Here is a 12,345-nt window from a genome sequence, read left to right on the forward strand (position 1 = left end):
GTTTCAGTGATTTGGAGGAAACCCAAAGATCACACAAGAAACTGCTATTTCTGCCATGTGAGTACAACAGGGATCACTACAAAAACAAAATGCTTCGTGAAATACCATAATCTACAATCTGAAATGAGGCCAGTTTCCCACAGTGCTGAACTTTCGGTACCAAATACTCCTGAGCACATAACGAAGCTGGAGCATATCATGAGAGAAAAAAAAAATATCTGGTCCAACACTCCAGGATACCTGTTCTTCCAGAAAACCACTTTTACTGTCACAAAGAGATTTGAATGACCTTGTTCGTGATTTGGATTTATCTATGAGGCAGGCTGAGCTTTTAGGTTCAAAATTAAAGGACTGGAATCATCTGCAGCATGATACTAAAGTATGTTTGTTTTTCCACAGCCGTCATTGTGATTTCAAAGAATGTTTCGGATGGGCTTGTGTTTTGTAAAGACATAATTCAGGCATGGAGACTCTTGGTCATGAACTCAGTGTGGACGAGTGGTGTGTGTTCATTAACCCCTCCAGTGTTAGCTTGAAAGCGTTCCTTCATACTGGAAATAAATTTCCTTCTGTATCTTTATAACATGCAGCAAACTTGAGCCATACGACACAAGAAGTTGTGTTTAGAAAAGGCTCTGTATCAGGAAGATAAGTGAAACACGTGTGGAGATCTAAAGGTCATTGAACTTTTGCTAGAATTGCAGCTAGGTCACACAAAGTACTCTTGCTTTTTAGGTGAGTGGGACAACAGGAACGTGCAAAAATACTACATTCAGAAGGATTGGTCAAGACGTACCTTACTACTTCCAGGCAAGAAAAATGTTGTGTCCAGTCCACTTGTTAACCCTGACAAAATGTATCTTCCTTCTATTGCACAGCAAGCTTGAACTTATGAAAAACTTTTTAACGCAATGCATAAAACGAAAACTGGATTCAAATACATGAGAAATAAGTTTCCCGGACCAGTGATGCCAAAATTAAAGAAGGTATTTTTGTAGGACCTCAGATAGGAGAATTGTTAAGAGATGAGTGATTCGAAGGAGAGATGATTAAGTTACGAAAGCTGCGTGGCAGAGTTTCAAAATTGTCAGTACAAACTTTCTGGGAAGTCACAAGGCCGAAAACTATCTTGAAATAGTGGGTGACCTTAATCCTCATCAGCACACCTCGAGTCCATTCGAACCCTAGGAGTATATTTTATGCAATATTCTCTGAATGACTATGTTTATCTGTCGTTTTAGGTAATTGTCACTTACAGATATATCTTTGAAACAAATATTATCTAAATTTGTACAATCACGGGACCTCAATGTAAGATTTTGGTTTGAGGTCCACAAGGATCCCAAGCAGACAGTGCAGTGTATGCAAATTTACAAGAGTATTTTTTCCCATACCCTTTTATAATAATTTTGTTTCAGATTAGCTTCAGTCTGAAATATGGCACAATGACAGGCATGGGTACATCTGGAGCATGCCATCAATATGATTTTTGAGAGTGGATCTGATATTTCAAATGTTGACCATTCTGGAATGACGATAACTTCATTAAAATTCCTGATGTTGAGTGAAAATGAGGTTCAGATCCAGAAGAACTAGATGATCAGGCTCCAGGTGCAAGTGTTCAGCACATTTCTGCAAATCAACCGAATTTAGAGGCACACAGAGCATGATTCAATCAAGAGGCAGAGAATGTTTTACCGCATGGCAAAAAGGAACTGGAGGAGAGGGCAGAGAGGAAAGAGGAAGAGTCCAAGTTAGAGGAAATTATTGTAGAGTATATCAGGAATTAGAATGCAGTTTTCATCACCATTGTCATAGTCAGAATGGTCAACATCTGAAATATCGGAGCCATTCTCGAAAATCATATCGAAGGATTTTTCCACATTTACCAATGCCAGTCATTGTGCTGTCTTTCAGTCCACAGCTAATCTGATCCAAAATAATACTAATACTAATAATGTTTAAGGATATGGAGGAAATACTGTTTTATATTTGCATACTCTGTACTGTCCGCCTGGGGTCCATGTGGACCCCAATCCTATAATTTCTGGCAGGTGTTTTGAAATTTGCAAACAATACATTAGGTTCAGTTTGGATTACTATAGCAGATGTTGGAGGAAGCGTCACTGTCATAATTTCACCTAGGTAGTAATCTAAAAATGTGATAGAAAATGTAAATAATTTTTAAAAATTTATTCTTCGATATTTCTAATAAAAATATTATTGGCACACAAGTGTATCTTTACCTTACTTTTACTATTATGTAATATAATGACGAAATATAAAAATATTATGAGACAAGATGGTCAAGAAGAAATATCAAGCAGGCAAGAATTGGTGAGGGGGTCCACATGGACCCCAGGTGTACAGATTAGTTAGTTCTGGCACCTGCATGGACGAGGGTTAAGTCTTACCAAGCAATGGGGTGCATTATGTCATTAAAGATTCATTTTTTTGGACTCTCACATCGACTCTTCTCCAGAAAACCTGGATGCGGTGAGTGATGAACACAGTGAGCGTTTACATCTGGAAATTTCTAACATAAAAAAAACTTTGCCAAGGCATCTGGAGCCCCAGTATGCTGGTTGATTACTTCTGGATCCTCAAGAGAGGCATTCCTGAGGCAAAGTGCTACAGAAAATCAAACAAGGCTACTTTATAAACTACAAGTTCGTTTTTTTTTTTTAATCAGATTTTTATAAGTATGTTGGTATATGGATTTTTAAAAATTAAATTGTATGTCCCTAAAACCTAACCTGGTAAGGGAAATTTTACAAACTTATTTTGATTCAGCACAAAAAATACAACAATATAAGAATCAGGTATCTTCATCCTGGGGACACGAAAAAAATATTTTTTGTTTCCCACTGTTATTTTGCTCAGGTGTACAAAAAAATTATGAACTCGATACGCTATATTCCTCTAACGTTAATCTGAAAAGGATTTGACATAGCTCACAGACTGAAAAAAAAAAAAAAAGCTACAGTTCTATATTATTTTAATAGCACACCTTCACTACCTGCATCATATCGTATTAAAAATACACTGTATTATTACAACCAAGCCTTCAAGACAGAGATACGGCAAACTCTGATGAAGGTAAAGTAAGAACACTAGAATTCGTATTCCTTAAAAAAAAAAAAAAAAAAAAAAAAAAAAAAAAGCGTTAATCTTGAAGTACGAAAACACAGCAACGCGGGACTTACCACCAAGCCCAAAGTACTTTAATGCCCCAGACTGCGTGCAATTTGTATGTTGGTGGTGCTGAGTGCAACACTCTGGGTTTATGAGCAAGCAAAAGTTGCTGAAATTTACCGAGTTCGTGCGAGGATGTGGGAGTAAACAGCTTAGTGTGAGATTAGAGAGAGAGAGAGAGAGAGAGAGAATCATATTCTCATCCCTGACTCCTCAAACTTGAAAGATCCTTCTTGCCTTCTTTGGTGCTCTCCCCCTACATTCCTTCCGTACTCTCTCTCTCTCTCTCTCTCTCACACACACACACACACACACACACACACACACACACACACACAATGCTTTGATATAAAATACAAAAATATAACACGACTGTGTGAAGATATGTATTGCTGGAAGAGGAAACAAGTTGTGGGTACTAATAAGGAAGGGGAATATATGGTTTGCAACAAACGAGTGATTATCGGAAACCTAGCCATCTATCTATTGCTAGAAGCTTCAATCCCTTAAGGGATGGCCATAAACAAATCACCTCCTTGTGGCCCTGTCCAACGCCATTCTACTGCCTTGCTCCCAACTCACACTCTCCTTTATCATATACCTCTCCACTCCCTCCCTCCATCTCATCCTCGTCCTCTCAATCCCCCCCCTCCCCTCCACCTCACTAGCATACACTCTCCTCGTTAGTCTCTCGCTCTTCATCCTCTCCACATGGCAAAACAATCTCAGTTTATTTCTCCTAGCGCTTTCTATCACATCCTCATCCACTCCACAATGCTCCTTCACTTCCTCATTTGTCAGTCTCTCCCTCCACGTAACTCCAGAAACTTCTCTCAGATAACTCATTTCCACTCCTCTCACTCTTGACTTGTATCCTTCCAACAAGGTCCAAGCTTCACTTCCATACGTTAAACTAAATGGTGTTCTAGTATAGTTGAGCAAGGATAAGCAAAAGTGCTGTCCAGATAACAGAATACATCCATTTAGTGCAGGAATGCGCTCATCAATGCATCATTAGCCGTGTCATCTATCACCAGCAGGCGAGTAGCAATGAGAATGCATAGTTGTAAGTGGATTAGCATCATCTTTTAGTAAAGTGAATATGGAAGGAGTTAAGAAAAGGATAAAGGTAGAAAACAGGATGATGATTTTTACCAGGATATGGTTGAAATGGAAACATAACAAACTAGTAGAGAGGGTGAATAAACTGGAGAAGGCTTTTTAGTTGAAATGGATAAAATTAAGAATCAACTGTGCGTGCAGAAGGAAGAAAATGAAAAATTAGTAAAGGAACTCAGCAAAAAAGACACAATAACAGATGAGCTATCATTTGATGTGGGTTCACTTAGTAGGAAGATTAGTGAAACGGCAAGTACAGTTGTCAGCCATGAGATTATTATGGAGTTCAGAAATGATGCAGAGACAATTAGGCAAGCAAGCAGTCTGATAGATCAAAGCAATTATGTTGAAGAGAAGATAATCCAGGTGAACGAAGTGATGCAGTTACAAAGATGATGTGGAAGCTACATATGCTGAAATGGTGAAAGTAGGGAAAGACTTAGAAATAAGAGTGAAGAAAAAGGCATTAGAAAGGAAGTGACAGAAATAATAAAAAACAGCTCAAAACTGATCAAAGATTCAGCAGATATCAACAAATCTAATCACTAGCATAGATGAAGAAAAAATGAAAAAAAAAATCGAGAGACAAAAAGGAGATGGAAAATATAATGAGCATATTGAAAGAAGTATTAAAGGAAATCTGTGAGAAAGACAAAAGGAACACAAAAGGGTAGGGAAATATGAGAGAAATAAGTCAAGGCAATTGAAAGTAATCTTCCAGAGTGTGAACACTGTGAAGGAAATACTAAAAAATGTAAACAAACTCATGGAAAAAGGGGAATTTTAAAAATTATGGATAAAATGATGCCTCTGTCAAGAGGAATTGGTAATACTAAAGGAGAAGAGGGAGGAGGCAAAAACAAAGAACGAGAGAAAATCAGAGGAGGAGAAGAGCAAATTTTAAAAACAAAGTAATTGAACTTCAGGTACAAAAGTGGTACATAACCAACAGAGAATAAAAAGGACGAAGGCAGTAGACTCAAGAAATGGCAAGTATGTAAACAAGATGATTAACCTGACGTACTCAGATGTAGATGGAATGGTGTCTAAATTATTAGCAATTAAAGATTATACCAAAGAAAAGGAACAGCATATTTGCCTACCTGAAACAAAATTAACCCCAAAGATATCAAATGATACCCTAAACTTAGAGGAATACAATATATGGAAAAGAGACAGAAAATTAAGAAAAAGAGGGGGAATTAGAATCTTAACAAAGAAAAATCTACAGGTCAAAGAAATAAAAATAGATATACCCTCACAAGTAGAACTGATTGCATTGGAGATTAACACATCTGAAGGGAATTTAATTGTGGCAAATTTATACATGCCACCCAAAACAAACACTTGGGAAAGAGACAAATATGAGGACCTTGCAGAAAGTACAATACGGAGTTTAAGAACATTACTTCATAGAATGGAATAAGAATATGAAAGAATTATAAGATTTCAATACAAATATAAATTGGAATTCTCTAGATGTAAGAAGCCATGAAAGCTGCTGGGATCTTAAGTTCCTGGATCTTGTGCAGGAGTTTTTCCTAACACAGCATGTAAAGGCACCAGAAAAAGATGGCTTGATGATCCATCAATACCACATCTTATTTATACTAGGCAAAAAAAGAAAGATATGGAAAATCTAATGTATCACTCTCCATTCGGCAAGAGCGATGATGCAGTATTAAATTGCAACTTCAGGATTGCATATGGCATAGCTACCAGTAATGAGAGTTACTAAAAGAGTCTACCCCATAAAAAAGGCAATATCATGACTTGAGGAAGTACTACTTAGAAACAGATTGGGAAATGGAGCTTTGAGGACAAGGTTTAAATGTTATTTATAGAAAATTCTGTTCTTTTTATGAACTGGGAGTCCAAAATTACATCCCCCAGCACAAAGAATCAAAAATGAAAATAATGAAACGGTTTAATGCAGAATGTAGAATATAATAAGAAAGATTTGCTGTGGAATAGATACAGAAGACAGCGGTGAGAGGACATATAGCAACTATAAACAGGCAAGAAATGATTATACGGAGACAGTTTGAGGAAGGCATTATAAATAAAAGTAGTGATCAACCTAAGCTGTTTTACAGCTACATTCAAAGCCAAACCAATGTTAAAGATAAAATACAGTCCATTACGGAAGAGGGGATCATCTATACACAAACGATATACTTTGTGAAGCACTAAATAATAACTTCCAATCAGTTTTTACAAAAGACAATAATTTTGAATGAGATGATATGGAACATGCATGCCCACACCTATTACCAGATATATAAATATCAGAAAAAGAAGTACAGGAAGAGTTAGGTAAATTAGACAAAGGAAAAGCATATGGTCCTGATGAAATTTCTGGTTGGGTGCTACATGAATGTGCAGAAGAGTTAAGCAAATCATTATATGTAATATTCAAGGAATCCTTAGGTCAAGGTAAACTACCTGATGTTTGGAAGAAAGCAAATATTGTTCCCCTATTCTTGAAAGGAAATAGACAGAATCCACTCAACTACCGACCAGTATCACTGACTAGTGATGTAAGTAAGATACTAGGAAAGCTGGTAAGAAACGTTTGGGTAAACCATCCAGAAGAACACCGTATGATAACAGAAAGGCAGTTCAGTTTTAGAAAGGGAAAATCATGTGTTACTAATCGATTATGCTACTATGAGTTACAGAAACACTGCAGAAAAGAGATGGATGGGTGGACAGTATCTATTTAGATTTCAAGGAAGCATTTGACAGGGTATCGCACCAAAGACTTTCATGGAAACTGTACCATCAAGGAGGTGTCCAAGGCAAACCGTACTGTTGGATGCAGGATTTTCTCAGAAAAAGGGAAATGAGAACAGTACTAAGCGGAGTTCCACAGGGCTCAGTGCTGGCATCAGTTATTTTTAGTATATATAAATAAATTAGTAACACTGGAAATGGAAGCTATCTAAATATGTTTGCAGATAATGCAAAAATACAAGGGAAAATTACTAACACGGATTCTTGCAAAGAGCTACAAGAAAAATTAAATAAGCTTTATGAATGGAGCAATAAATGGAAAAATGGAATTTAATGTGGACAAGTGCCACATAATTAAGTTTGGTAAAGGTAAGAAAAGACCAGATTGGGATTATAAGTTAGGAAGATCAACCCTACACACATCAGAAAGGGAGAAGGACCTAGGAGTGATCATCAATAGCAGACTCTTTCCTGCTGGCCACATCAGTGAGAAGGTATGTTACATGCATACAATGTTTGCTAATATGAGAATAGCATTCACATATATAAATGAAGACATGCTGAGAAAGGTAATAACATCATTCATCAGACCAACCCTGGAGTATGCACCAGTAGTCTGGAATCCTCATCTCAGAAAACACATAGATAAGATTGAAAAAGTACAAACTGCAGCTACAAGATGGGTACCACACTTAAGGGATCTAAGCTACGAAGAAAGACTAAAAAAATTAAATCTACCAACATTACAGGAGAGAAGGAAAAGAGGAGACATGATTATGCTATATAAATGCATTTCAGGGAAAGAGAAAATAGACATAAATAAATATATAACTTATGGGGAAGCATCAGCAAGAGGACACTGCAAGAAACTACACAAAATGAGAGGAGATAAAGATGTAAGGAAATTCAGTTTTCCAAATAGAGCTATTGATCAGTGGAATGCACTACTGAATGAAACAGTGTGTGCCAAAACTATTCTTAAATTTAAAGATATGTATGATAAAATTGGTTTAAGACATGGGACAGTACGAGCTTGACTCATTCCTGTAAAGATACAAGTAGGTAAGAACAATTAGGTAAGAACTCACACACACACACACACACACACACACACACACACACAAAGCTGTCCTGCTACGAAAGACGATGGCTGCTACGCTCAAGGATGGTGTGTTTCTTTGGTGCCCAGTGTGACTGCAGACCAGTCTTGGATCAGCAAACTTTGCAAGACAGTCAGCATGTCAAGTCCGGGTTTGCTGGGAGAACTCTGTTTTAGTTGTGCCTCCACTGTCTACGTGCTTCATTGGCCAGGTTCTGAGTGTTTCAGCCGAATGGTTCCTTTGCTGCAGAGGGCTCATCACTGTTTTCTGTCAAAGGCATCGGTGTCAGGGTCTTTTGATATTTATGATGTTGCATTTTTTTGGAGTTGTCCTTATATGATCATTATATCTCATCTCCTGTTCCGCTGGGTTGTGCCGTGCTGCAGGGAGTTGACAATACAGAACCTGACAGAAGAGGCGGTGCTCAGAAATGCAGAAAACGTGTCCGACCCGTCTCAGCTGTTTTATTTATTTATTTATTTTTTTTTAGCCTGCATGGTTTCTATGAATTTGTGAGTGAGCGACTTTATCCTCTCATGTGAGTCTTAGGATACACTGTAAGTATTGGATGTAGAACAGCTCAAGGTGTTTGATGTGACGCTGGTAGGGAGTCCAGGATTTAACCCGGTATAAGAGGGTGGGGAGGTATGCAGCCGTATATACTGAAACCTTCGTCTCGATTCTCAAGTTGGTGTTTTCAAAGACTCTGGATCTGAGAAACCCAAAAGAAGCTGAGGCATGGCTGATATGTGCAAGAAATTCTGCATCAATGTTATGTCTATCTGTGAGCTCAATTCCAAGTTAGGTAAAATTCTTCACCTGTATTACATTTCGCCCTTTATCTGAAATGCAAGAGACTGTACTGAGTTGTTTCTCTGAGATTATTTTTCTGCTTTATTGACATTTATTCGGAACCTCATTGCATGGTATATATTAGAAATGATGGTAAGGCTCTGATGTAGGGCCTCTGGGCTATGTTCAAAGACAGCACAGTCATCATACTGTAACTCTAAGAAATGAGACATTTCTGTGTCTGATTATGTTTGAAGACGTTTGAGTATATTATGTTACCGTCTGGATAGAACTGGATTTTTATTCCATCATCAAGGCTCATTTGTTGGTTATTCAAAGGGTGACTGCAGTGAGATAAATGTTGAAAATGACAGGGATCCAAGTTGAAGGGTTCGGATGTGCTCCCACCCATGGACACACGAACATTCATGTTGTCACGCAGACTCTTTTGGATGGTAAGACATTTGTTTGGAACTCCAAAATATGAAAGACCAATCCATAAAAGTTCTCTTTTGACAATGTCAAATGCTTTTGCAAGGTTGATGAATGCAGTTTATATATCACAGTTCTGCTCGTGGCATTTCTCTTGTAATTGTCTGACAACAGACAATACCACAGGTACTTCATTCCTTCCAAAATCCACATTATGTTTCAGGTAGTGTTGACTTCGCCAGATGTGTTGCCAGTCTGGATAACATTATCTAGACTAGTATTTTGCTAGCATTCACAAGGAGGGAGATATCTCTGTTGTTGTCACAATTTGAGTGGTCCCCTTTCTTCTTCTTAATGGTTATAATATCAAAGTAACCCATTCAGATGGAATTCGTTCTTGGTTCCAGATAGTCAGTACGAGATCATGGAGATGATGGTGGAGTAACTGGCCACCCTTTTTGATTAGTTCAGATGGTATGCCATCAGGGCAAGGGATTTTGTTATTTTCTAGAAGTCGGATTTCCTGAACAGTTTCTGGAAGTGTAGGTGAGACACCAAGATCTGCTGGTTCAGGAGCATTTGGGATGTTATTAAGGATATCGTGCTCCACAAGGTTTCTTCTATTCAGTAAGGTATTGATGTAATGGGCCCATCTTTCTAGGACTGCTTGCTTGTCTATCAGGAGTTCTCTTTTGGCGGCTGCTCAAACAGGGGTTATGTTGTGTTTGGTTGGCCCATAAATTGTTTTACGGGCTTGTAGAACCCATCCTGGTCATTAATATCAGCCAGTCTTTGCAGCTCTTTTCCTTGCTCAATCCACCATTTGTTCTCCATTTCATGTAGTTACCAGGTTGCTATGTACAAGTTTACATAAATGCAAATTTTAAACTTACGATACGATGTCTTGGAGTTTTCTTCCATTATGTCACTAAATAATATAATTAGGCAGGGTGTCTTGGAAGTGGCTGGAGCAAAGAATGGGTGCCTCTTCTCCCTCTGACCACTCTTGACATACGCAGGTAGCCACGCCTTCTCTCTTTGAACCATTAACAACAATGTGATAATAGCTTTCCAGTTGTTTTCTTAAAAGGGTTGCCACAATAGGTTACTCTTGCTACGGATGGGTATATTAGCTGGGGGGGGGGGGGCAGTCCTCCTCCGGTTCTATCAACTATCACTTGGGTCAGGGTCTGCTTTCTATTCCCTGTTTTTAGCCTGAGTTGGGTTGTCCTCGCAGATAAAGGTTTCTTACTTATCATCACCAGTAGGGTGCCTTACAGACAGGATCATAGCTGAGCAAAATTACACTGTCTGAGAACTTAAGCCTGGGGTCAGCAGAGATACGGCACGTCGAGGCTAAAGTAAAAGCACCATGACTGGTGCCTTATATTAATAGCCAGTGATAGTGGGTTGGTGACTGTACATATGTATATATATTCCATCCATCATCCAATACTTCGTAGCCTCATGAAGAGCGTAAGAGCCCGGGGCTAGGCAAGTTGGTCCTGACATTTAAGATGAGAGTGACCAGCCTCACTCATCCCTGAGCGGCATTATGTGAGCAATAAACTCCAACCACTCCTTGGATATAAATCTTCATCGGTTCAGTCCGACTGAGTGCCGTAATTACCCACTAAACCACCAGGCGCCAAAACCTGGTGATATGGTTACCACCCAGCGTAGTAAATGGCTTCCTGTTGTACAGGAAACCATTTGGCTTGTCACTCAGTGTAGAGACACCCACAGGCAGAAGGAAGAGAAAAGAATGAAGGAAAGAACGACAAAGGAGGGAGCGTAAAGTCACTCGTAGGCAGAAGTACGAGGAAAGAATGAAAGAAAGACGGAAGAGGATGGAAGGAAAGAAGGATGGAGGAGAGAAGAGGGCAGACACCTGTAAATATCTATCTATCTATTTATTTATTTATCTATCTGTCTATCTATTCTCTCTCTCTCTCTCTCTCTCTCTCTCTCTCTCTCTCTCTCTCTATTTATATATATATATATATATATATATATATATATATATATATGTTAACAACAGAACAGAGAAGAGAAAAACAAGTTTAAAAAAAAATAATGTATACACCACATTACTGGTGTTCTTCATTCATAAAAAATCTTTAACAGTTGGGCTTGAACAGCGGATATATTTGGTAATATTAATATAATTTAGTTTATTCAGTGAATAATCGAAACTAGTTGAAAAGAAGTTCAAAACAGGGTCAAATGCTAATTCAGATTTGATATAACAACAGGTGCCACTCTTGTTACGAAAGTTCGTGAGGAGCTGAGAACCAGGAAAACAAAATGGAGATATTTCGGTAGAGGGTGAGATTTGGGGTTCTGTGAGGGACAGGGCTACAGGGAATACTGCATGGAGGAAAAAATGAACTGAATTCAAATTGGTACTAAGACCACGGGTGTTGGTGCAGTACAGGGCCGAACCTGCACAACTTTGAAGATGAGCATGAACTGTGTTTGCACTAGTCTCTGTCGGCGCAGTCGCTTGATAGCGACCAGGAGGATCCTGTGCTGCCAGCCCTCCTACCCTGCCGGTGGTGGCAATCAGAGATACAATACATGCATACATACATACATACATACATATATATATATATAGATATATATATATATATATATATATATATATATATATATATATATATGTGTGTGTTGGTGTGCATCTTGGGTCAGTTTTGAGTCCCATGTTGTTTATCATGGTACTTGAAGCTTTTTCACGTGACTTTAGAAACGGACTCCCGTGGGAGTTGTTGTATGCTGATGATTTGGTGTTGATTGCAGAGAACGAAAGGGAGGCGGAGGAAAGGTTTAGGAAGTGGAGAGATGGTATGGGGCACAAGGCTTAAGGGTAAATGCAGGTAAAACAAAAGTGATGATATCTAGGGTTGGTGGCGGTACTGTCAAAGACGAGGGAGAGTGGCAATGTGCAGTTTGCCACAAGGGAGTGGGA

The sequence above is a fragment of the Coenobita brevimanus genome, chromosome 58 (genome assembly GCF_032717465.1).
Source record: "Coenobita brevimanus isolate Jiangsu-jjx chromosome 58, ASM3271746v2, whole genome shotgun sequence".
NCBI lineage: Eukaryota > Metazoa > Arthropoda > Malacostraca > Decapoda > Coenobitidae > Coenobita > Coenobita brevimanus.